This window comes from Piliocolobus tephrosceles, chromosome 6, assembly GCF_002776525.5.
Source record: "Piliocolobus tephrosceles isolate RC106 chromosome 6, ASM277652v3, whole genome shotgun sequence".
NCBI classification, from domain to species: Eukaryota; Metazoa; Chordata; class Mammalia; order Primates; family Cercopithecidae; genus Piliocolobus; species Piliocolobus tephrosceles.
The window spans coordinates 46,289,339-46,316,984 of NC_045439.1; positions in this window are offsets into that span (position 1 = coordinate 46,289,339).

A 27,646-nucleotide genomic window follows, 5' to 3' on the forward strand; every position below is an offset into this window, starting at 1 on the left:
ACAGTGGATGCAGCTCACGGAGTGTGAGCCAAAGCAGGGCAGGGCATCACCTCACTCAGGAAGCGCAAGAGGTCGGGGAATTCCCTTTCCTAGCCAAGGGAAACCGTGACAGACAGTACCTGGAAATTCGGGACACTCCCACCCTAATACTGTGCTTTTCCAATGGCCTTAGCAAATGGCACACCAGGAGATTATATCTCGTGCCTGGCTCAGAGGGTCCCATGCCCACGGAGTCTCGCTCACTGCTAGCACAGCAGTCTGAGATCCAACTGCAAGGTGGCAGCGAGGCTGGGGGAGGGGCATTCGCCTTTGCTGAGGCTTTAGTAGGCAAACAAATCAGCCAGGAAGCTCCAACTGGGTGGAGCCCACTGCAGCTCAAGGGGGCCGGTCTGCCTCTGTAGACTCCACCTCTGGGGGCAGGGCAAAGCTGAACAAAAGGCAGCAGAAACTTTTGCAGACTTAAACATCCCTGTCTGACAGCTTTGAAGAGAGTAGTGCTTCTCCCAGCATGGAGTGTAAGATCTGAGAATGGACAGACTGCTGCCTCAAGTGGGTCCCTGACCCCCGAGTAGCCTAACTGGGAGGCACCTCCCACTAGGGGCCGACTGACACCTCATATGGCCGGGTGCCCCTCTGAGATGAAGCTTCCAGAGGAAGGATCAGGCAGTAACATTTGCCATTCTGCAATATTTGCTGTTCTGCAGCCTCCGCTGGTGATACCCAGGCAAAAAGGTTCTGGAGTGGACCTCCAGAAAACTCCAACAGACCTGCAGCTGAGGGTCCTGACTGTTAGAAGGAAAACTAAGAGAGAGGACATCCACACCAAAACCCCATCTATATATCACCATCATCAAAGACCAAAAGTAGATAAAACCACAAAGATGGGGAGAAACCAGAGCAGAAAAGCTGAAAATTCTAAAATCAGAGTGCCTCTTCTCCTCCAAAGGAATGCAGCTCCCTGCCAGCAACAGAACAAAGCTGGATGGAGAATGACTTTGACAAGTTGAGGAAGAATGCTTCTGATGATCGGTAATAACAAACTTCTCCGAGCTAAAGAAGGATGTTCAAACCTACCTCAAAGAAGCTAAAAACCTTGAAAAAAGATCGGATGAATGGCTAACTAGAATAAACAGCATTAGAAAGACCTTAAATGACCCATCTCGTGTGCAGAGACACACATAGACTCAAAATAAAGGAATGGAGGAAGATCTACCAAGCAAATGCAAAACAAACAAACAAAAAAAAGCAGGGTTTGCAATCCTAGTCTCTGATAAAACAGACTTTAAACCAACAAAGATCAGAAAAGACAAAAAAGGCCATTACATGATGGTAAAGGGATCAATTCAACAAGAAGAGCTAACTATCCTAAATATATATGCACCCAATACAGCAGCACTCAGATTCATAAAGCAAGTCCTTAGAGACCTACAAAGAGATTTCACAGACGAATTCTACCAGAGGTACAAGGAGGAGCTGGTACCATTCCATCTGAAACTATTCCAATAATAGGAAAAGAGGGAATCCTCCCTAACTCATTTTATGAGGCCAGCATCATCCTGATACCAAAGCCTGGCAGAGACACAACAGAAAAAGAGAATTTTAGACCAATATCCCTGATGAACATGGATGCAAAAATCCTCAATAAATTACTGGCAAACCAAATCCAGCAGCACATCAAAAAGCTTATCCACCATGATCAAGTGGGCTTCATCCCTGGGATGCAAGGCTGGTTCAACATATGTAAATCAATAAACGTAATCCAGCATATAAACAGAACCAAAGACAAAAACCACATCATTATCTCAATAGATGCAGAAAAGGCCTTTGACAAAATTCAACAACCCTTCATGCTAAAAACTCTCAATAAATTAGGTATTGATGGGACATACCTCAAAATAATAAGAGCTATTTATGACAAACCCATAGCTAATATCATACTGAATGGGCAAAAACTGGAAGCATTCCCTTTGAAAACTGGCAGAAGACAGGGATGCCCTCTCTCACCATTCCTATTCAATATAGTGTTGGAAGTTCTGGCCAGGGCAATCAGGCAGGAGAAAGAAAGAAAGGGTATTCAATTAGGAAAAGAAGAAGTTAAATTGTCCCTGTTTGCAGATGACATGATTGTGTATTTAGAAAACCCCATCGTGTCAGCCCAAAATCTCCTTAAGCTGATAAGCAACTTCAGCAAAGTCTCAGGATACAAAATCAATGTGCAAAAACCACAAGCGTTCTTATACACCAATAACAGACAAACAGAGAGCCAAATCATGGAGTGAACTCCCATTCACAGTTGCTTCGAAGAGAATATAATACTTAGGGATCCAACTTACAAGGGATGTGAAGGACCTCTTCAAGGACAACTACAAACCACTGCTCAACAAAATAAAAGAGGACACAAACAAATGGAAGAACATTCCATTCTCATGGATAGGAAGAATCAATATCATGAAAATGGCCATACTGCCCAAGGTAATTTACAGATTCAATGCCATCCCCATTAAGCTACCAATGACTTTCTTCGCAGAATTGAAAAAAACTATTTTAAAGTTCATATGGAACCAAAAAAGAGCCTGCATTGCAAAGACAATCCTAAGTCAAAAGAACAAAGCTGGAGGCATCATGCTACCTGATTTCAAACTATACTACAAGGCTACAGTAACCAAAACAGCATGGTACTGGTACCAAAACAGAGATACAGACCAAAGGTAACAGAACAGAGCCCTCAGAAATAATACCACACATCTACAACCATCTGATCTTTGACAAACCTGACAAAAACAAGAAACGGGGAAAGGATTCTCTATTTAATAAATGGTGCTGGGAAAACTGGCTAGCCATATGTAGAAAGCTGAAACTGGATCCCTTCCTTTCACCTTATACAAAAATTAATTCAAGGTGGATTAAAGACTTAAATGTTAGACCTAAAACCATAAAAACCCTAGAAGAAAACCTAGGCAATGCCATTCAGGACACAGGCATGGGCAAGGGCTTCACATCTAAAATACCAAAAGCAATGGCAACAAAAGCCAAAATTGACAAATGGGATCTAATTAAACTAAAGAGCTTCTGCACAGCAAAAGAAACTACCATCAGAGTGGACAGGCAACCTACAGAATGGGAGAAAATTTTTGCAATCTACTCATCTGACAAAGGGCTAATATCCAGAACCTACAAAGAACTCAAACAAATTCACAAGAAAAAAACAACCCCATCAAAAAGTGGGCAAAAGATATGAACAGACACTTCTCAAAAGAAGACATTTATGTGGCGAACAGATACATGAAAAAATGCTCATCATCACTGGCCATCAGAGAAATGCAAATCAAAACCACAATGAGATACACCAGTTAGAATGGCAATCATTAAAAAGTCAGGAAACAGCAGGTGCTGGAGAAGATGTGGAGAAACAGGAACACTTTTACACTGCTGATGGGACCATAAACTAGTTCAACCATTGTGGAAGACAGTGTGGCGATTCCTCAAACTAGAAATACCATTTGACCCAGCCATCCCATTACTGGGTATATACCCAAAGGATAATAAATTGTGCTGCTGTAAAGACACATGCACACGTATGTTCATTGCTGCACTATTCACAATAGCAAAGACTTGGAATCAGCCCAAATGTCCAGCAATGACAGACTGGATTAAGAAAATGTGGCACATATACACCATGGAATACTCTGCAGCCATAATAAAGGATGAGTTCATGTCCTTTGTAGGGACATGGATGAAGCTGGAAACCATCATTCTGAGCAAACTATTGCAAGGACAGAAAACCAAACACCGCATGTTCTCACTTATAGGTTAGAATTGAACAATGAGAACACTTGGACACAGGATGAGGAACAGCACACACCGGGGCCTGTCGTGGGGTTGGGGGAGGGGGGAGGGATAGCATTAGGAGATATACCTAATGTAAATGATGAGTTAATGGGTGCAGCACAACAACACAGCACATGTATACATGTATACACATGTAACAAACCTGCATGTTGTGCACATGTACCCCAGAACTTAAAGTATAATAAAAAAATTATAAATAAATAAAAGGTCTTATTTTAAGTGATGAATGATAATGCCTCCTAACAACAACCAGCAGAACACTAATTAATGCATAGGCTGCTTGGCTGGTCTCTCTTACAAACCTTAGCCCAAGTTCTGCTTTCAGCCATCACACATCTCTGTCTCTCCTGTGGTTTCAAATCATGTGAGTGATCCTTCTGATAATAAACTCTCTTTGGCCTTGGGCTGGGCACACTGAGTCCTGGCACCCACTCCCTGGAGGTGCCCATAGGGACATGTTCTAAATGTAAAAAAGGTGACGATGAGAAAGGGCTGGGAATTCATGGATTTTGGTTCGGCGAGCTATTGCCATTCCTCTGGCTTCTCCTGACAGAGCCTTCACTTAGCAGATTGTCACATTTCACCCTTCAGAGCATGAGATTTGTACTCATGCTGCAGCACTGCCCAGCAGGGAACCAGCTTTCCCATGGTCACTGGATGTATGTGGTGTTCCACAGAGCCACGGCTGCGTCAAGATCTTCAGGTCCAAGTAAAATCTTGGAGACATTTGCCTTAAATGGTAATTATTCTGGCAAAGGTCCTTTATACCTTGCTTTAAATGTTATCCCACCCAAAGCAGAAAATGACTTTGTGGAAAGTCTTTCTTGTTTTAAAAATAGCTATAGCTATAGTAAGGGCATAGCAGCTTTAGAAATGGAACATGTATATTTTTTATAGACCATTATGAAATAAACTTGCAGTAACTAATTCTTTCTCACACTCATTTGCCTCTTTCAGAGACCCCGCAGGATTTAAGAACCCAAACCAAATATACTCTTATGTGTTCCCAAACTATTTTTTCTCAGGGCTAAAGAGAAATTCTCATGAGGTGCTATTTCTCCAGGATGCAGCTCCCAGTCGATGCCAAAGAGAATACTTTAAAAACGATGTTTCTCAATATTAGGGTACATTATGGATACAAAATCTTAGCCCAAATCCCCTTGGTCATATAAAACATGTCACATAATTGTATTTTCGGTTAGGAAGGAGTGTTACAAAATAAATATTTCCCCATTAGAACATACTGGGAAATGTTTGCTGACACCTACACTCAAACCCAGCAAGTTCCCTTAGAAGAGTTTGGCAAAGAACAGGCCCCTCCTTAATGAGGTGTTGGAGTTGGTTGAAAATTAAATATTAATTTACAAAAAATGGTTGCATTTAAAAAGTCAAACTGAGGCCTGCATGTGGGCGTCTGCGCCTTCTGCGTTCTGGGTCTGTGAAATGTCCTGGGTCAACCGAGGATCACTGTCTTTGATTGGATTGCATCAGTCTTTCTCTTTCTAAAGCAGTCTGTGGAAAACATCAAGAAGGGTCTTTTGTTGTTGTTTTTTTCTCAGAATTTTTTTCCTTTCTCTATTTCTCCTACTGGAAAATTCTTTCCGAAATTGTCAATGGTTGTTTCATTTGGTTTTAAGAGAAGCATGGCTGCAAGGACCTTGGGAGTACAAATCAATAGCTGTGACCACTGCTGGATCCTCTTGGAGGGTTTTCCCCTTTTTTCCTTCTAGCACACAATCTAGATAGTCCTTGAGGCGAGCCTCATCTGGCCTGGTTTGGGCTTTTCTCTGGCTGCCAGATTGAAGTGTGACAACCACAGAGGTGGCTGTGGGGCTTTTGCTCCCCTCCCCTTGTCCCCAGAAGATTTAGAGTCCGCATTCTCAGCTACCCAGGTGTTCTCAGTTCCAGATCTAGTCATTTCCCCTCTAGCTCCCCTGTTCTTAACAGAGTCCCTCTCCCTACTCACTCACTCACTCACTCACTCACTCACTCACTCACTCACTTCACACAATACTTTGTCCAGATCTGTGACCTTAATTTTTAAGTGGAGTGATGGTTGCACATTAGTTATTATGCTGGTCCTTCCAACACAAACTGCATACATTTTCATCCTCTAAGGTCCTATAACTATTTCTCTGCACTCTAATGCTGGAATTTCAAGACACCAAAACAAAACAGGTGGGATTTAGAGGCAGGCTGGCCTTGGAGGTGGTCTGCCAGTCACAACCCTCTCTGACTGCTCTATTCAGATCTTGGGAATGAAGTTTCAACAACATCGGGGACTGAAGTCAGTTTATATATTTTGACACCATGTCAATCCAAAAGGAATTCTTTTTGGAGATGTTTGGCTTTAAGATGCTTGAGCAAATGATTCTAAAGTATATTTAAGAGAACAGATACGTGAGAATAGCCAAGAAAATTTTTAAAAAGAGAATAAGGGCAGGGTCCATGCCTGATTAGCTACGAAAACACAGGCGTTCCCCTCCTGCTTACTATAATGAAAGCTTAAAATAGTGTCTCTCCCATCCTAACATCAACAACAAAGTCAGATGACCACAAAACCATACCTTTTCTTGAGTCCATCAGCAAGCTGAGATCACAGGGAACCCAAAAGCCTGAAATCTAAGAAAAGGCTGTGTCCCCAAGAAGAGATGGAACATAAACAAGGGTTTGTGGCTTAGTATGGGAAGAGACACTGGGTGCCATACAAAAATATAAAAAGAATTCATCTAAAGCTTTTAACACTTTACTAAAGACCAGAAGTGGACTAGCATGAGTGTAGCAGTCCTGGGGGCTGCAGATACAAGAGGAATTCATGCCCACTTGCAGGCTCTTCTCCACTCCCTTCCACCCACTGATTGAGAAAGGACTGAAGACAGGGTGGGAGAGCAAAGAGGCCTCCCTGCACGATGCAGGCCCAGGGAAGAGGGGTGACATTGCTGAAGGAAAGGCACAAGGCTACACCCACACCCTCCTCCCACCTAAGCCACTGGGGAGGGACAATACAGCCTGTTGCGGTCAGGGCACAGGTGAAGACATACTGCAGCTATGGGGAGGGGAAAGCCAAAACACCCTTGATCCCTGGGGAAGGGGCAAGAAACAGTCCTGAGCCCCAGATCCAGACATTCTCTCTTGCACATGACACAAGGCAGGGTTCAGCTGCCACAGGAGGAGGAGGAGGGGCAGGATTTCTGAGAAAGCCTCACTCCTGACATCCAGGCATACAGGGCTTGCCAAAGCCTGAGAGTGTATTAGGATTAAGGGCACCCCTGATTCCCCAGCACTAAGTAACAAGCAACAACATTCTACCCCAAGGCTGCAGACTTCTCATCAAATATTAAAACTTCTGAATTCTTGAAATTGTTTAATTAATTGAATAATTTAGCCCTAGCATAGATTAAGGAAACATTAAGAAAAGTTCAGAAATACAGAGTTCACAAATTCAAACATACTTAAGAATTTAGTAACTTTGGAGAAAATGTTAGCTAGTACCTCGTACCTTAAAAGGAAATTAGTTCCATATGATTATTTTACAAAAAAAAAAAACACACATAAAAGTACCAGTAAAAAAATGTAAATACAGTTACCATTTTGGGACGGGAAAGTTATTTTGAAGTATCAACCAAAGACATAAACTGTAAAGTATTGTTAATAGACTATATACAAATGGGGAAAAAATCAGAATGGAATAAACAAAGCAAAATCACAAATAAAAATTGGGGGAAAATAGCAATATACATGGCCGTTACACCTTAATATATATGATGCATAGATCCATAGATGTTAGACAGATAGATGCCTTAATATAAAAGGAGAATCACTTGAACCTGGGAGGTGGAGGTTGCAATGAGCCGAGATCATGCCACTGTACTCCTCCAGCCTGGGTGACAGAGAGAGACTCCGTCTCAAAAACAAACAAACAAAAAAATAATTATACACACACACACACACACACACACACACACACACACACATATATGAGCTCTTATAAATTCAATAGAAAAGTATGTTCCTTTCCCTCAAAAGAATTATGAACAAAAGACAATAGCAGTCACTCACAAAGCAATAATTACAAACAGCTAACAAATATTTGCAAAGTCATTGAACACGAGTAGTAACTCAAAAATTTCACAAAAATAATAATCAATGTTGGTAGCATGCATGGAAATCAACGTTGTCATACAGGCATATGATTGATGGTAGTATAAATTGTCACAAGTTTTTTGAGGGAGAGGGTGAGAAATTTGGCAGTATGAATCAAAAACCTGAAAAACGTACCTACCCTTTGATATAGCAATTCTACATGTAGAACTTTAAGGAAATAATTGGTCAAAATCCAAAAGATGTATATGTATAGATATGCATAGCAGTGCTGTTTAGAATGTTAGAAGCAACCTAAATGTCCAGTCATGGGAGACTGGTTAAACAGATTACAATAAATACCTATAAGTTAATGCCAGGCAATAATTAAAATGACTAAATAGAGCAACATTATGGACATGGAAAAATGTTGACAGTATATATGTTTAAGTAAATACAGTAACAGGACAATATAAGCAGTATAATCCCATTCCCATTTTTTAATACATAGACGCACGTGCACGCGCGCGCACACACACACACATTGTTGATAACAACAGAAGGAAAAAACTCTGGATATCAGGTAGAAAAATAGCCTTATTAGAAGGTAGCTTATAGACTCAACAAGAAGGCTGGTGAACTAGGCTCGGCAACAGGACAGGAACGAAGGGTGGTGAGGCAACCAAGAACATAGCCAGCTCATATCATGGTCCAGCCTGGTATTGTTACAAACAAAATCCCACCATCCCCGGACACAAACTTCTGCATTGAGGGACTCCTGATTCAGCTGTCCTCATGAGAAATCTCCAACAGCCTCCTGTATAATGTTGTTACTTCCTTGAAATTTGAGCCCAGCATGGGAGCACCTGATCGGTCAAGACTCAGTCATATGGTTATACCTCCCATGAAACAGAGAGAAGAAATATCTATCTGGTCCCTTTAGCTTGCTGGTAAAGACATATATTTAGAGATTCTCCTCCAATACAGATAATGTTTGAATGCTGCATAGTCAAAAAGCAAGAATGATAACTCCATAAATACACACACACACACACACACACACACACACACACGGAAGGCTGGACATTCATAACATGTTATGATTAAGAATTCACATTTTAATCGTAGTTCGGGTGTTTTGGTGATAGTTTGGGGGTGTTTGTTTATTTGTTTTTTTACATAAACATTCCTATTGTCAGTGAGTAGGGACTATTTTATTTTTTTCATTTCCGATCTGTATGTTCTGTATTTCTTTCTATCGCCTTATTGCACTGGCTAGGCCTTTCAGAAAAATGTTGAATAGGAGTGGTATGAGAGGATATTCTTGTCTCCTAATATTAGGAGAAAACATTCAGTCTCTCAGCATTAGGTATAATATTAGCTGTAGGGTTGTTTTTTGTTTTTGTTTTTTTAGATGCCCTTTATTGGCTTGAGGAAATTTCCAACTCCTATTTTGCTGAGAGTTATCATGAATGAATGCTGACTTTTGTCAAATGCCTTTTCTGCATAAATTAATATAATCATGTAGCTTTTCTTCTTTAGCCTGTTAATATAATGGAATAATTATTTTATTATTTAAAAATTAATTTTAAAAAACTGAATCAGACTTGCTTTAACAGCATAACCCATTTGTTCATGTTGTTTTCTTCTTTTCATAGATTTCTAATATTTTGTTGAGCATTTCTGCATCAATACTCATGAAAGATACTGGTCTATAGTTTTTGAAACTGTCTTTATCTATCTTGATATTAGGGTAATGCTGGCCCCATAAAATGAATTGAGATGTTACCTCCTCTTTTATTTTCTAGAATATATCATACATAATTAGTGCTAGTTCCTCTTTAAATGTTTGGTAGAATTTTCCATTGAAATATCTAGACCATTTCTTAATTTGTTTGCTCTTTTAACTGTTGAATATTTCAGAGGCTTACAAGTACAATTCAATTTCTTTAATATATATCACTATTAACATTGTATATTTCTTCTGGGGTGAGTTTTCATAATTTGTATCTTTTAAGAAATTAATTCATTCATCTATGTTGTCCAATGTATGGTCATAGAGTTGTTTATAGCATTCTCTTATTATCTTGTTATTGTCTATGGGATCTGTAGCAATTTCCCTCTTTCATTCCTGAAATTGGTAATTTGTGTTTCCTCCATTTTTTCTTTGTCAGTCTGGCTAAAGGCTTATCCATTTTATTGATATTTTATAAGAAATAGGTATTGGTTTCCTTGGCTTTCTCTATTGTTTTTCTATTTTTCAATTTCACTGACTCCTACTCTTATGAACACTTTTTTATGATTGCATTTTATTTACACCTCTTTAGAAATTTTTTAGTTGTTGTGCTAGGGTTTACACAATACATCTTTAATTGATCAGAGTCTACCTTCAAATAATGTACTGCTTCATGCATAATGTAAGGATCTTAAAATAGTTTCTTCTCAATTCCTCCCTCCCAACCTTTGTATTATTGTTACGATACATTTTACTTTTACCTACCCTATACACACATAATACATTGCTACTATTTTTACTCTTGACAGTCATTTATCTTTTAAGATCATTCAAACATTTTACATGTATCTTAGTTTAGCTTCATTTAATCAATTTCCAGTGCTCTTCATATTTTTGTGTCTTTAGTTACGCATTTCGATCTTGTTTCACATTTCTCCCACCTGAAGAGCTTCTTAAACATTTCTTCTCGAGTATATTTATTGGCAATACATTCTTAGTTTTTGTTTCTGTATTCCTGCCCCTTCCTCGGGACAGAGAGGTGTTTTGTTTTGTTCTGTTTTTGTTCTTCCGTAAGTTTTGCCAGTAGTCTAAAGGAAACGGTATTTTTCCCTTTCTCCTGTAGATTAAGGCTTTTGTTCCAGAAAGGAGAAAGGGTGGGGTTCATGCCCCTTTGCAGTGACTATTTTCCCTTTCCCCCATACCTGCAGTGTGAGGGATTCTTTCTCAGGACTTTGGCCAGTCTTTTCTGGTGGGATACAGTGCCTGGTGGAATCCACGGAGAAAAGTCTCTAAGAAGTTGCAAACTCCCTCTGTATATGCATTCCCCAGGGGCTCCGCACTCCCACCAGTCCTCACTCATTCCCCACCATTTCTTTACCTACTCCTGCTGAGTTCTTCTATTGGCTACATCTGCCCCAGGTAAGCGAGGGCTTGTGTCCCATGCTTCTTCATAGGCCCCCAACCGTCCTTAGATTTTTAGGCTAATTGGTTGCCCTGTGACCTCAGCTCTTTGAGGGTCCAAAAAAAGTAGTAAACTTGCAGTTTGGTCTGGCTTTTTTTTTAAGAGTTGAAGTGACACTCTTTCTAGACCTTCACATGCTGAGATTGCATTCCCTTTTCACCTGTCTAGCCCACAAGGCCATTTCATTCCTCAATAGCTTTTCACACCCACAAGAACAGAATTGGATAGAGATAGTAATGAGCTAACAAAAAAGTGTTCCTATTGCCCTGGAGGCATCATCCTCCCAGGGGAGAACTCTATTTTGTGGAAGGCCAGATGTCCAACTGAGGAAGAAGCCTGGTCTCTTGGCCCACTCTGGGAAGGGCCAGTAGCAAGTCTAGCTTGCAGAGAGGGCAAAGGCTCTAGCAGCATCCCCACGTTATGTCAGGATCTCCCTCTTCGCAGCTATGGGGACAGTGAAGATTGTGTTTTAGCTTGGGCAGGTGAAAATAACATGGTTGAGAAGTTTCATTTATTGAAAATAGGATTTAGGAGCCAGAAGACACAATGTCATCTTACCGCACACTGTGTACCTATTTAGGTGTCTGAGTTGCTCTGGCCTCTAGCTGATTTGACTTCATTCCCAAATGAAAAGGAAGAAGAAGGCAAAGGTATGCTCCATTCACCTGTTGTATGTATGGGGCCTCTACGGCAGAAGAGTGTGAAGTAAAAAAAGTTGAAACTGATTGACTGGCTGTCTATGAAGAGCTAATGAAAACCTGACTGAGAATAGGTTGGTACATGGGTCTCTGTCTCTGCTGCACTGTGGTTTGCAACGTCTCCTGGACTTGGGAGGGCATAGAAAGTTGCTGGGCAAATTGCACAGCCTCCCCCACACTACACTCAGAGCTGCCTTTCCTAGTAAACATCACCATTTTCATGCCTTCGAAGATTTCAATGCTTTGTGCATATTTATCAATGAAATTGTTTACAAATATTGCTATAGAAGAGCAACCTTGTTGGGTTATCTCAGTCAATTCACATCTGCATCCAACACGTTGCCTCAAAACACCCCAAAAAGGCAGCTTTTGTTACCTATGCTTTATGAAGAGGAAAACTGAAGTTCACATGGAATGATCAGTCCAGAGTCACTCAGCTTCTAAGAAGAGGAAATACCCTGGAGTAGCACTAGAGAACCCAGGTGGGTTTACATGATGGGGGGGGACACTGGTAGCAGGGAGCCACTTCCAGTGACAGCTTTTCTTGCCTTTGTCACTAAAACCTTCTGTTGGCATCTAAGCCTGGATATCCATCAGGGTCCCAACAAGAAACAGATGACATCCCAAAAGGAAAGCTTACCAAAAGGACTTATACACTGTAATAAGCAACATTTAGGGAAATCCCCATGGGATAGTACGTACCACTGTATTAGTTTGCTAGAACTGCCACAACAAAATACCACAGACTGGGTGGTTTAAACAACGGGCATTTATTTGCTCACAGTTCTGGAGGTTGGGAAGTGCAAGGTCAAGGTGTGGACAGGTTTGGTTCTCCTAAGGCCTCTTCTTGCTGTGTCCTTACACTGCCTTTCCTCTGGGTGCACATCTCCATGGTACCTCTTCCTTTTCTTACAAGAACACCAGTCACATTGAATTAGGGACCAGCTTAATGGCCTCATTTTAACTTAATTACTTCTTTAAAGACGCTATCTCCAAATACAGTTGCATTCTGAGGTCCTGGGGATTTGGGCCTCAATGTACGAATTTGGAGTTGGAACACAATTGAGTGCATAAAGCTAACAGCAATGAGGGAGGCTACCACCCTATGACTGAAGGGGCAAGAGGAGGGGGAGGTTTCCAGAACCCAGAACCTGGCGAGCATGGCTACACATGGGCAGGGCCACCTGAGGTACAGTCTACCCACAGTGGCCTGGCAGGCAGGGAGTGGGCAGCAGACACCCTGACCTCACTTTCCTCCCCCTCTAGGCTCCCACTGGTCCTGCTCTCTGGCTGAACCCAACAGGAAGCCAGGGGCAAGGGAATCCATTGCTATAGTCCACTAGGTGAACCTCCGGGCTCAGAGGAGGAGGAAATGGTAGAGGGGCAAGCTCAAACTATTTGGTGTGGCTTGCAAACTAAACTCTAAGTTCTGCTCTGAAGTGACGTGATTTATGAGAGGGGCATTTGATTGCCTGGTTTTTCAATTATTCCTGGATGTGTTCAAAGGTAAGAGGACACTGAGAAAACACTGTGTCTATAGGGTCATTCTGAGGAGACAATGTAATAAAACAACCTTCAGAGATGACTTCCCTAGGGCTAGGGTCAGGCGTCCCTTCCACAGGGCTCCAGTGGACAACAGAGAAGGCCCCTGTCCTGGAGTGCAGGCAGAGGCAGCTGCATGGATAGAGGCCCAGAGGCATGATCCCTGCAGTCATGAGCAGGCTGTGGGTAGTGACTAGAAAGGGCCTTGAGGAGAGGGATAGAAACCCAGGGCAGGCCTGACCCTTCTCTGCTGTTCATCTGAGCAACATGGAAGGCACCTATAGGTGTCTGCAGGTGAGTCTCTGCTTCAGTCAAGCAAACAGGAATTAAACTACAATGCTACTATGGGTTCAGCTGCAGAAGCACACTGAAGGGGCACCTAACCTCGGCATGAGACCCCAGGAAAGGGTTCTGGGAGTGAGTACTCCTCTACTCCTCTTGGAGGATAAGTAAGAGGTAGCCAGTGAAAAGGAGTGTGCCCTTCACTTGACTAAAACAGAGACTCATGGAACAAGAAAGCCCATTTGCAGAGATCCATCATGGCAATAGGTCTTGGTACAAGTTAAAAAGCAAAATCAAAGTAGTCAGCAGGATTAAAGCAGGATTAAAGACATTCTCTGAATTTCCAGTGAGTAAGGAGGCTCACTGGAGCTGTGACAGGCGAACCAGTTTTACAGTTTCAGCCACATGACAGAAGACAGCAGCAGGGGATAGGAGTGGTTATCCAAAGATCTCAAACTTTTCAGTATGTTTCAGGTGAAGGTGGTGTGGGGGTGCTAATATTCATCCATCCATTGATGCACACTTTGGGGAACACTGTGTTAGGAAATGTGGGGATGCAGAAAAGCAGAGGTGATGGTCACTGCCCTGCAGTTATTTACAGCCAGGCATCTGGGACTACAGATAAATACGAGGCACTACAGCACTGCTGTGCACTCCCATGTGGCATCTTCCTGAGGCACAGCCTGTCTCTCCCATGTTACTGATACCACGTACCACAGAAAATGTAGTTCTACACAGCCTACCCCAGTGGTTCAAAACCTAAGCCTGGAACCACGATTCCATCCTGACTCTTTAAAGTTTGACGCTGGATGCATTATTTAACCCCTCTGAACCTGTCTCATTATCTGTAAAATGGAAATAATAATGCCTTCCTCATGGAATTGTTGTGAGGGTAAAATGAACTAGTTGCACAAATTAAGTACTCAGTAACAAAAGTACTTAGGGATTCAGGAGAGAAATTACTGTGGGATGGGTGGTCAGGAAAGGCTTCATGGAACATGAGAGACTTACACTGGGCCTGGAAAGATGGGTCTGGGATTTCTATGGGTGATGAGCAAAAGGGTGGGTCAAGCAATGACCCAAAGCACTGGTCAAACTAGAATAATTCCTGTGGTCTCTGGGCCCAGATCCTTGTCCAATTTACCTTGGTTTCCATTCTTCAATCGAACTTCCTGGCTCAGACAACACCCCGTCTATGGCCCCTGCTTCCAGGTCTGGCTAATTCCCCTCCTGCTCAAAACCCCCATGATTTGCTACTTGCCATGTGGCCCTTTAATTCCATCCCAAGGCTCCAGAGGTGCAGATCTGCAAACCAGCATGATTAGCCACCATTGCTGGCTTCCCATTCAGCATATAAATCTAGTGCCTGGGATTACCTCATGCCAGAAAACCGAAATCCAAGTCAGATGGTTAAGGCATTAATAGCAGTGAGTGTTGTAAAGACTCAACAATGTGAACCTTCCCAAAATGAACCATCCTGACCTCCCTTGCGCTGACAATGCGTGTGTGACATCATGTGTAAATGAGCCTTAAATTTGAACCAGGTGCCGAGAGCTGTCTGGCGTCTCCTGGCTGCTGTATTAACCACTAACATGCACAGGGGGATTCTGAGGCAGTAAAATGGAGCGAAACCAACAGCAGTGACCAGGGCCCGGTGCAGCAGCTGTAGCAGAGAACATTCAAATCACACCCACCCGACTGGGCTTGGGCCCTTGGGTCCTGTAAAGCTTATTTCCGGAGGGCTGGGGAGCCTAGGGAATTTGGCTGCCTTCACGCAGAGACAAAAGCTTCCCATGCAAATCAAACCACTTCGACTTGCTTCCCAGACTTGATTCAGAGCTCTGTTTTGATTTGCATCCATGAGGGTAGAACTCAAGTTCAGCCTGAAGCTGCAGTTGGTAAGACTCAAAACCTATTGCATGCAGGTACAGGCAGCGTAAGATATATTTTTGGAAGGCACAATTTCCAAAGGAGAGGGTCAGCTCCAAATCCGCAGGTGCTACGATTTTCACCAGGCTGGCACCTGGAGAAAAAAGTATCTCTTTGTCCATTTGGCATCACAGAGTCCCTCAGCTAACTAAGCCTCTCCCCACAATAGGTCACGTAACACGCCAGCTCTAGAGAACACTAAATCAAATTTGGAGGGATGGAATTAGGTGTGTATAGTGGGTGGGTATCCTTATCATTGTTAGTCATAGGTATGAGAAAGTAGATGAAGAAGAGTAAGAGCGAGTTAGGAAGAAACACTTCTTTAAAAAATTAAGCCTGCATAAAATTAACAGGTTTTGTTGTTGTTGTTGTTGCCTTTTAATGCTTATTGTTCATGGTGCCCAATCTCAGGTTATTAACAGCTTGGCCATGTTAAAACCTGTATCCTGATCATCAGTAACAGGCCTACAGCAGAGACTGGAGACAGTGAGGATAAGAAAGAAGTATACCAAGTGATCCTCTCTTGCTGGGGACTGTTCTAGAAGCTCTACACATGCTGGGGAAAGGAGCAGAAGCCAAACAGAGGTGAAACTCCACATTCCATGGATGGTATAGGATTTCAGCTTCAAAGAAATTCTTTGTTGTTCAGGGCACACTCTTAAACCATCAACACTCACCAAGTATACTGCACTGTACCATGAAGTCTCTGAGGTGGGTGGGTAAAGTGGGATGGGAGGCAGGTTCTAGATGGAGGATACAAAGGAGCTGGCAGATGTGGAACCTTTCCTAAAGGCTGTCACAGGGTGGTTAGACATGCAAATATAAAGAATTTGTATATTTTATCATTTAGAGAAATTAAATGTAGCATCAAGATGTTGAGCATAGGTTTCCTGAATAATGAAGCAGTTACATTAAGTCATAGTCAGGTAAGTCCTTCTAGAGGAGGTTGAGTGTGGACATAGGTTTTGAGGGAGAAGAAACGCTTTGGAGGGGAAACAGAAAAACAACATGAATGGCTTGCGCAAAAGTTTGGAGGCAGGAGGCCGGGCACAGTGGCTCATGCCTGTAATCCCAGCACTGTGGGAGGCTGAGGTGGGTGGATCACCTGAGGTCAGGAATTCGAGACCAGCTGGACCAACATGGTGAAACCCTGTCTCTAATAAAAATACAAAAATTAGCTAGGCATGGTGGTGCATGCCTGTAATCCCAGCTACTCAGGAGGCGGAGGCAGGAGAATCGCTTGAACCCGGGAGGCAGAGGTTACAGTGAGCCAAGATCCGCCACTGCACTCCAGCCTGGGTGACAGAGCGAGACTCTGTCTCAAAAAAAAAGAAAAAAGAGAGAGAGAGAGATGCCAGAGGTCTTGACCAGGCTCAGTGGCTCATGCCTGTAATTCCAGAATTTTGGGAGGCCGAAGTGGGCGGACTGCTTGAGCTCAGGAGTTCCAGACTAACCTGGGCAACATGGTGAAACCCTGTCTCTACAAAAAGTACAAAAATTAGCTGGGCATGGTGGCACATACCTGTAGTCCCAGCTACTCCAGAGGTGGGAGGATTGCTTGAGTCCAGAAGGCAGAGGCTGCAGTGAGCTGAGATCGCGCCACTGCACTCCAACCTGTGCGACAGAGAGACCCTGTCTCGAAAAAAAAAAAAAAAGAAAAGATGCCAGAGGTATTAATAGGATCTGAGTGCATGAGGAATTTTATAAAACTCCAGAAAAAGTTCCTCGTATGACCTGGAGCTGAGACTTAAGAACAAATCAAGTGTGGTTTTTAGATAACTAGTCCTTGAAGGCCTAAAGTGCTTCTTTTTAACTTTTGAAAGACAACAAAATGGCACTAGTCCAATGCAGAGAGGCAATTAATCTTTCTCTACCACTTCTACTTGATGTAAAGTCCACGCTCAGCCTGGGTCCCAGCATTCTCCACATCGGGATCCTACCCTTCAGCTTTACTTCTCAAATTGCTATTACATCTGTGCTCCTGGCAAAATTTTTACTTGTCATCTCCAAAATATACCTTGTGTTTTCCTGTACATGTTGTTAGTATTTTCTTTCCAAGCACGAATATCTTCCTTTCACTCTCATTTCTACTTTGGTTATCCTTCAATTTTACTTCAGTTGTTGCTTTCTTCATGAAGTCTTCCCCACTCACCCAGAAGGCAGTGAACCCCACCTCTATGAACTTATCCAGTAGAGCTTTTAATGTTCTTATTACTCACCAAGATATGTCATTCTTTCAACAAGCACGCACAGATGGCCTAGTGTGCATGTGGCACATGCACCAGCCACACCCTGCCCTTCAGGGTATCACCATCCCAGGCACTGTATAGAGGCCATCTCCATTGGACTGTAAGTTTCAGTAGTTTACCAACTAAAGAACAAATACTGTACCTACCTAACAATGCTTTGTGACAGGGAAACTCATCTATTCACAAATGAGGCTGGAAATAGAATTCGAGAATTTTCTCTCACCAGAATAAAGTTCTAGATTGCTAGAGTAGGGCTCTCTGATTTATTAAAAGCAAATTACTTTTTGTTTTGCTATAGAAGTAACAATATTATGAAAGGTTTAAGTAACTGAGTGTGGAAGTGATTAGACATCTTTTGGGAGAGTTGAGTAGAAAAAAAAATTGAGGAAAGCCATTTTACACTGAAATTAAAATGCATGAATGCATCTCTATTTATGTAGTCTGGTAAGCTAATAAATTGAGAACCATTCTGGATGAATGAAAGCAAAGAATTTTTTGAATGCAAATGAATGACAAATCTTTAGACAAAGACACAGACAGGCTCCAAGTATTTTGCTTCCCTGTGAAATGTAAATATTATTATGGCATAATCCTTACTGACTTCTGGTGTATCATATAAACTTAGGAAGTTATATAGTAAAAATGTCTTGTCAGTGTTTTTTTCTAAATCCTGAAGTGTTGACAAAAATTTTGCAAATTTGTAAACCAGAACCTATTTAGATATTTTTCGCAAGTTAGGATTAGTAATGAGTGGGGAAAGGGTCAACTAAGTCATCAATGTATTTTGTAATCAAGATCTATTTTTGTATCTACTTCTTTCTACCTATAAGATAATTGAAGTCAATGAGCATTAGAAGTGAACAAATCTTTACTGAATTTTGAATATAGACTGGTTATTCAGACTGGTAGTTTCCAAGTGTTGGTCTATGAGAAAATTTTCATTGGTCCTTGATGAGATAAATGACTACATAGCAAGTTTTTCACAAATCTAAACCTGTTGAATTTAAAAGACCGTATTTTATTATAACCTTAATTTTTTATATTGAAGGTGGCAAGTTTAATGTCCTCAATCAACTTGTAAAATAAAAAGTTTGCAATATTATGAATGTCCCAAGATTCATTTTGACGTTCTAAAGTTCCAAAAGAAATCTCAAATCTGGGAAACACTGAATTAGACTACTGATGGTCTAAGCTATATTTGGATTTTTAAAAATTGTGTTTGTAGAAAGTCACAGAACACAGAAATGGATTTCTGACATTGTTTTGTAAGACATCCAAGTTTTCTCAAAGTCTAGTTGACAACTATTGGAACACATTCCTGCTCTACTTAAAAACCCATATACCTTCCCTTTGTCCAGAATTTCCTCTGAAATACTTAAAAAAGGAGAAATAACAGTGCTGTGGCAATGAACCATGACTCAAGAGGACACAAGGCCAGCCAAAATACTGTCTGGCTGATGTAACAGAACAGATTTAGGTGCCACATTTTAAATGAATAAAGCAGCCTTCAACACAGTCAGTATTGACTATGTACCTACTATGAGCAGAACCTTTTTGTAGAAAAACCTCCAACAGTTGGATACACTTTATTAACATGGTAATTAAGCACACAGCCTTTATAGTCAAACTTGTTTCTATTCTTAGGATGGCATCTTAAGGATGTATAACCTTGAACATCCTTAAGGATGAGTCATTTAACCTTACAGTCTCTCTAAACTTTAATTTCTAATCTATTAAATGGGGAATATAACTGTGCTTACCTCAGATTACATGAGAATGTGCTTGGCATAGAACCTGGTCCATACACAGAAGTGCTAGCTCATTAGTGTCATATTATTTTATGAGATTACTGATCTTCCATTCATTTAAAATATAAAACTTTCTCAGATTTTAGCAGGTTGGAGAACTGGGTAAGAAAACCAGGGAATTATAAAATTCGTCTTCACTCTTTTTCCATGGGAGTGCCCTTCCCTAGGGGCCCCACTCCCTCTGATTCCTACTGCCACCATCCAAGTAGAAGTTGAGTTGAAGTCTGGGCACAGTGGCTCATGCCTGTAATCCCGGCACTTTGGGAGGCCGAGGTGGGCAGATCACCTGAGCTCGGGAGTTTGAGACCAGCCTGATGAATATGGAGAAACCCCATCTCTACTGAAAATACAAAATTAGCTGGGCGTGGTGGCTCATGCCTGTAATCCCAGCTACTCGGGAGGCTGACGCAGGAGAATTGCTTGAACCTGGGAGGTGGAGGTTGCAGTGAGCTGAGATCACAGCATTGCACTCTAGCCTGGGCAACAAAAGTGAAACTCTGTCTCAAAAAAAAAAAAAAAAAGGAAGTTGAGTGGCTCTGATCCCAAACACACACACACCCACACCCACACACACAAACAAACAGGTTGATATAAGGCACGTTCTTGGAGCCTGATTTCTGAACTACCAGGCTTTGTTACAGAGAACCTAGCAAGATGACCATAAGGGGAAATGTTAGAAATTCTAGAGCTGCTCCAACCTCCAAGATCTACCTCTGTGGAGGTCTGGTCTCTTGTCTTTAAAAAGAGGCATTTCCCTACAAGTACAATTGATGACTAGTCAATAATGAGCCCTTTACTCAATGAAATGACAATACATTGCCAATGAGATGTCAAGGAAAGTCTCAATACACTTTGAGAGTTAGCATAAGTTGGTTCAATCACATCCCTCATGAGGATCGTCCCACAACCCTCCTGATGTGCCCACGGACTCTGGGAGGAAGCAGGTGGCTTACATTTTTTCTTGGCCATCTCTGCCTTTGAATTTCACTTTTTGAAGTTTCTGGATCACCTGGATATAGCATAAGGCTGTATGTGTTCCATCACATGTAGGTGTAAGAAGGGTTTACATACACAATTCTGTTCACACAAGGTATTTTTGTGTCTACTGACTGACTTTATTAGTTTCAGGAGACAGAGACAGGCAAATTAAAAGTGAATATTAACTGTTTCTGTTCTTAAAATGCCCATCAGCCACTTTTCCTCTAGATTCCCACTACTGGCTTAGCACTCTCTGCCGCTTTCCCTTTGCTTTTCTCCAGTTCCCAAATTCACATTTTCTCTTTTACACAGAGTAGTTTAGCTATTTCTCTCACTTCCTCTCCTCCTGCCAACCATTTCTATAGGATCACACTTTTTTGGATTGAGGCGAAATTCACTTAACATTAAATGAACCTCTTTAAAGTATACAATTAGCAGGCATTTAGTACATTCACATTACTGTGCCACTGTGTAAGATTTCACCTTTCATACCTAAATGACTTATCAAGACATTCCCCCCACCCCCACAAAGAAAAAGACATTAAGGATATTTCCCTTACTAAGAGAAGTTCTGGTGCCAGCTGCATAAAGCAGATTCTTATTCTTTTGGAGAAAGGGACAACATTTGTGAAAGAAGAAAGAAAGAAAAGGAAGGAAGGAAGGAAGGAAGGGAGGGAGGGAGGGAGAGAGGGAGGGAGGGAATAACATGCTTGTTCACAGAAAGTTCTGTGGACAGAATTGTGTCTTCTCCAACCCCTCAATTCATATTGAAGCCCTAACCCACAAGTATTTGAAGATGGGGTCTTTGGGAGGCAATCAGGGTTAGATTAAGTGACGAGGGTAGGGCCCTCATAATGGGATTATGGCTTTATAGGAAGAGGAACAGAGATCACTCTTTCTGCACCATGTGAGGACACAAGAAGGCAGCCATTTGCAAGCCAGGAAGAGGCCCTCACCAGGACTGAAATCATTCTAGCCAGCACCATGCTCTTGGACTTGCCAGCCTTCAGAGCTATAAGAAATAAATTTCTAAGATGGCCGAATAGGAACAGCTCCAGTCTCCAGCTCCCAGCGCGAGCAACACAGAAGACAGGTGATTTCTGCATTTTCAACTGAGGTACTGGGTACATCTCACTAGGGAGTGTTGGACAATCGGTGGTGGTCAGCTGCTGCAGCCCGACCAGCGAGAGCTGAAGCAGGGCGAGGCATCGCCTCACCTCGGAAGCGCAAGGGGGAAGGGAATCCCTTTTCCTAGCCAGGGGAACTGAGACACACAACACCTGGAAAATTGGGTAACTCCCACGCCAATACTGCGCTGTACCAAGGGTCTTAGCAAACGGGCACACCAAGAGATTATATCCCACACCTGGCCGGGAGGGTCCCATGCCCACAGAGCCTCCCTCATTGCTAGCATAGCAGTCTGCGATCTAACTGCAGGATAGCAACGAGGCTGGGGGAGGGGTGCCCGCCATTGCTGAGGCTTAAGTAGGTAAACATAGCCGCTGGGAAGCTCGAACTGGGTGGAGCTCACAGCAGCTCAAAGAGGCCTGCCTGTCTCTGTAGACTCCACCTCTGGGGACAGGGCACAGCTAAACAACAACAACAACAACAACAACAAAAGCAGCAGAAACTACTGCAGATGCAAACAACTCTGTCTGACAGCTTTGAAGAGAGCAGTGGATCTCCCAGCACGGAGGTTGAGATCTGAGAAAGGACAGACTGCCTGCTCAAGTGGGTCCCTGACCCCTGAGTAGCCTAACTGGGAGACATCCTTCACTAGGGGCAGACCGACACCCCACACCTCACACGGTGGAGTACACCCCTGAGAGGAAGCTTCCAAAGCAAGAATCAGACAGGTACACTCGCTGTTCAGCAATATTCTATCTTCTGCAGCCTCTGCTGCTGACACCCAGGCAAACAGGGTCTGGAGTGGACCTCAAGCAATCTCCAACAGACCTAGAGCTGAGGGTCCTGACTGTTAGAAGGAAAACTAACAAACAGGAAGGACACCCACACGAAAACCCCATCAGTACGTCACCATCATCAAAGACCAGAGGCAGATAAAACCACAAAGATGGGGAAAAAGCAGGGCAGAAAAGCTGGAAATTCAAAAAATAAGAGCGCATCTCCCCCTCTCAAGGAACGCAGCTCATCGCCAGCAATGGATCAAAGCTGGACGGAGAATGACTTTGACGAGATGAGAGAAGAAGGCTTCAGTCCATCAAACTTCCCAGAGCTAAAGGAGGAATTACGTACCCAGCACAAAGAAACTAAAAATCTTGAAAAAAGAGTGGAAGAATTGATAACTAGAATAATTATCAGAGAAGGCCATAAACGAAATGACAGAGATGAAAACCATGACACGAGAAATACGTGACAAATGCACAAGCTTCAGTAACTGACTCGATCAACTGGAAGAAAGAGTATCAGCGATTGAGGATCAAATGAATGAAATGAAGTGAGAAGAGAAACCAAAAGAAAAAAGAAGAAAAAGAAATGAACAAAGCCTGCAAGAAGTATGGGATTATGTAAAAAGACCAAATCTACGTCTGATTTGGGTACCTGAAAGTGAGGTGGAAAATGGAACCAAGTTGGAAAACACTCTTCAGGATATTATCCAGGAGAACTTCCCCAACCTAGTAGGGCAGGCCAACATTCAAATTCAGGAAATACAGAGAACGCCACAAAGATACTCCTCGAGAAGAGCAACTCCAAGACACATAATTGCCAGATTCACCAAAGTTGAAATGAAGGAAAAAATCTTAAGGGCAGCCAGAGAGAAAGGTCGGGTTACCCACAAAGGGAAGCCCATCAGACTAACAGCAGATCTCTTGGCAGAAACTCTACAAGCCAGAAGAGAGTGGGGGCCAATATTCAACATTCTTAAAGAAAAGAATTTTAAACCCAGAATTTCATATCCAGCCAAACTAAGTTTCATAAGCGAAGGAGAAATAAAATCCTTTATAGATAAGCAAATGCTTAGAGATTTTGTCACCACCAGGCCTGCCTTACAAGAGACCCTGAAGGAAGCCCTAAACATGGAAAGGAACAACCGGTACCAGCCATTGCAAAAACATGCCAAAATGTAAAGACCATCGAGGCTAGGAAGAAACTGCATCATCTAACGAGCAAAATAACCAGTTAATATCAAAATGGCAGGATCAAGTTCACACATAACAATATTAACCTTAAATGTAAATGGACTAAATGGTCCAATTAAAAGACACAGACTGGCAAACTGGATAAAGAGTCAAGACCCATCAGTCTGCTGTATTCAGCAGATCCATCTCACATGCAGAGACATATATAGGCTCAAAATAAAGGGATGGAGGAAGATCTACCAAGCAAATGGAGAACAGAAAAAAGCAGGGGTTGCAATACTAGTCTCTGATAAAACAGACTTCAAACCATCAAAGATCAAAAGAGACAAAGAAGGCCATTACATAATGGTAAAGGGATCAATTCAACAGGAAGAGCTAACTATCCTAAATATATATGCACCCAATACAGGAGCACCCAGATTCATAAAGCAAGTCCTTAGAGACTTACAAAGAGACTTAGACTCCCATATAATAATAATGGGAGACTTCAACACCCCACTGTCAACATTAGACAGATCAACGAGACAGAAAGTCAACAAGCATATCCGGGAACTGAACTAATCTCTGCAGCAAGCAGACCTAATAGACATCTACAGAACTCTCCACCCCAAATCAACAGAATATACATTCTTCTCAGCACCACATCGCACTTATTCCAAAATTGACCACATAATTGGAAGTAAAGCACTCCTTAGCAAATGTACAAGAACAGAAATTATGACAAACTGTCTCTCAGACCACAGTGCAATCAAACTAGAACTCAGGACTAAGAAACTCAATCAAAACCGCTCAACTACACGGAAACTGAATAACCTGCTCCTGAATGACTACTGGGTACATAACGAAATGAAGGCAGAAATAAAGATGTTCTTTGAAACCAATGAGAACAAAGATACAACATACCAGAATCTCTGGGACACATTTAAAGCAGTGTGTAGAGGGAAATTTATAGCACTAAATGCCCACAAGAGAAAGCTGGAAAGATCTAAAATAGATACTCTAACATCACAATTAAAAGAACTGGAGAAGCAAGAGCAAACACATTCAAAAGCTAGCAGAAGGCAAGAAGTAACTGAGATCAGAGGAGAACTGAAGGAGATAGAGATACAAAAAACCCTCCAAAAAATCAATGAATCCAGGAGTTGGTTTTTTGAAAAGATCAACAAAATTGATAGACCGCTAGCAAGACTAATAAAGAAGAAAAGAGAGAAGAATCAAATAGACACAATAAAAAATGATAAAGGGGATATCACCACCGACCCCACAGATATACAAACTACCATCAGAGAATAGTATAAACACCTCTATGCAAATAAACTAGAAAATCTAGAAGAAATGGATAATTTCCTGGACACTTACACTCTCCCAAGACTAAACCAGGAAGAAGCTGAATCCCTGAATAGACCAATAGCAGGCTCTGAAATTGAGCCAATAATTAATAGCCTACCAACCAAAAAAAGTCCAGGACCAGATGGATTCACAGCTGAATTCTACCAGAGGTACAAGGAGGAGCTGGTACCATTCCTTCTGAAACTATTCCAATCAATAGAAAAAGAGGGAATCCTTCCTAACTCATTTTATGAGGCCAACATCATCCTGATACCAAAGCCTGGCAGAGACACAACAAAAAAAGAGAATTTTAGACCAATATCCCTGATGAACATCGATGCAAAAATCCTCAATAAAATACTGGCAAACCGGATCCAGCAGCACATCAAAAAGCTTATCCACCATGATCAAGTGGGCTTCATCCCTGGGATGCAAGGCTGGTTCAACATACGCAAATCAATAAATGTAATCCAGCATATAAACAGAACCAAAGACAAAAACCACATCATTATCTCAATAGATGCAGAAAAGGCTTTTGACAAAATTCAACAGCCCTTCATGCTAAAAACGCTCAATAAATTCGGTATTGATGGAACGTATCTCAAAATAACAAGAGCTATTTATGACAAACCCACAGCCAATATCATACTGAATGGGCAAAAACTGGAAAAATTCCCTTTGAAAACTGGCATAAGACAGGGATGCCCTCTCTCGCCACTCCTATTCAACATAGTGTTGGAAGTTCTGTCTAGGGAAATCAGGTAAGAAAAAGAAATAAAGGGTATTCAATTAGGAAAAGAAGAAGTCAAATTGTCCCTGTTTGCAGATGACATGATTGTATATTTAGAAAACTGCATTGTCTCAGCCCCAAATCTCCTTAAGCTGATAAGAAACTTCAGCAAAGTCTCAGGATACAAAATTAATGTGCAAAAATCACAAGCATTCTTATACACGAGTAACAGTCAAACAGAGAGCCAAATCAGGAATGAACTGCCATTCACAATTGCTTCAAAGAGAATAAAATACCTAGGAATCCAACATACAAGGGATGTAAAGGACCTCTTCAAGGAGAACTACAAACCACTGCTCAGTGAAATAAAAGAGGACACAAACAAATGGAAGAACATACCATGCTCATGGATAGGAAGAATCAATATCGTGAAAATGGCCATACTGCCCAAGGTTATTTATAGATTCAATGCCATCCCCATCAAGCTACCAATGAGTTTCTTCACAGAATTGAAAAAAACTATTTTAAAGTTCATATGGAACCAAAAAAGAGCCTGCATTGCCAAGACAATCCTAAGTCAAAAGAACAAAGCTGGAGGCATCACGCTACCTGACTTCAAACTATACCACAAGGCTACAGTAACCAAAACAGCATGGTACTGGTACCAAAACAGAGATATAGACCAATGGAACAGAATGGAGCCCTCAGAAATAATGCCACACATCTACAGCCATCTGATCTTTGACAAACCTGACAAAAACAAGAAATGGGGAAAGGATTCCCTATTTAATAAATGGTGCTGGGAAAATTGGCTAGCCATAAGGAGAAAGCTGAAACTAGATCCTTTCCTTACTCCTTATACGAAAATTAATTCAAGATGGATTAGAGACTTAAATGTTAGACCTAATATCATAAAAACCCTAGAAGAAAACCTAGGTAATACCATTCAGGACATAGGCATGGGCAAGGACTTCATGTCTAAAACACCAAAAGCAACGGCAACAAAAGTCAAAATTGACAAATGGGATCTAATTAAACTAAAGAGCTTCTGCACAGCAAAAGAAACTACCATCAGAGTGAACAGGCAACCCACAGAATGGGAGAAAATTTTTGCAATCTACTCATCAGCTAAAGGGCTAATATCCAGAACCTACAAAGAACTCAAACAAATTTACAAGAAAAAAACAAACAATCCCATCAAAAAGTGGGCAAGGGATATGAACAGACATTTCTCAAAAGAAGACATTCATACAGCCAACAGACACATGAAAAAATGCTCATCATCACTGGCCATCAGAGAAATGCAAATCAAAACCACAATGAGATACCATCTCACACCAGTTAGAATGGCAATCATTAAAAAGTCAGGAAACAACAGGTGCTGGAGAGATGTGGAGAAATAGGAACACTTTTACACTGCTGGTGGGATTGTAAACTAGTTCAACCATTATAGAAAACAGTATGGTGATTCCTCAGGGATCTAGAACTAGAAGTACCATATGACCCAGCCATCCCATTACTGGGTATATACCCAAAGGATTATAAATCATGCTGCTATAAAGACACATGCACACGTATGTTTATTGCGGCACTATTCACAATAGCAAAGACTTGGAATCAATCCAAATGTCCATCAGTGACAGACTGGATTAAGAAAATGTGGCACATATACACCATGGAATGCAGCCATAAAAAAGGATGAGTTTGTGTCCTTTGTAGGGACATGGATGCAGCTGGAAACCATCAGTCTCAGCAAACTATCGCAAGAACAGAAAACCAAACACCGCATGTTCTCACTCATAGGTGGGAACTGAACAATGAGATCACTTGGACTCGGGAAGGGGAACATCACACACCGGGGCCTATCATGGGGG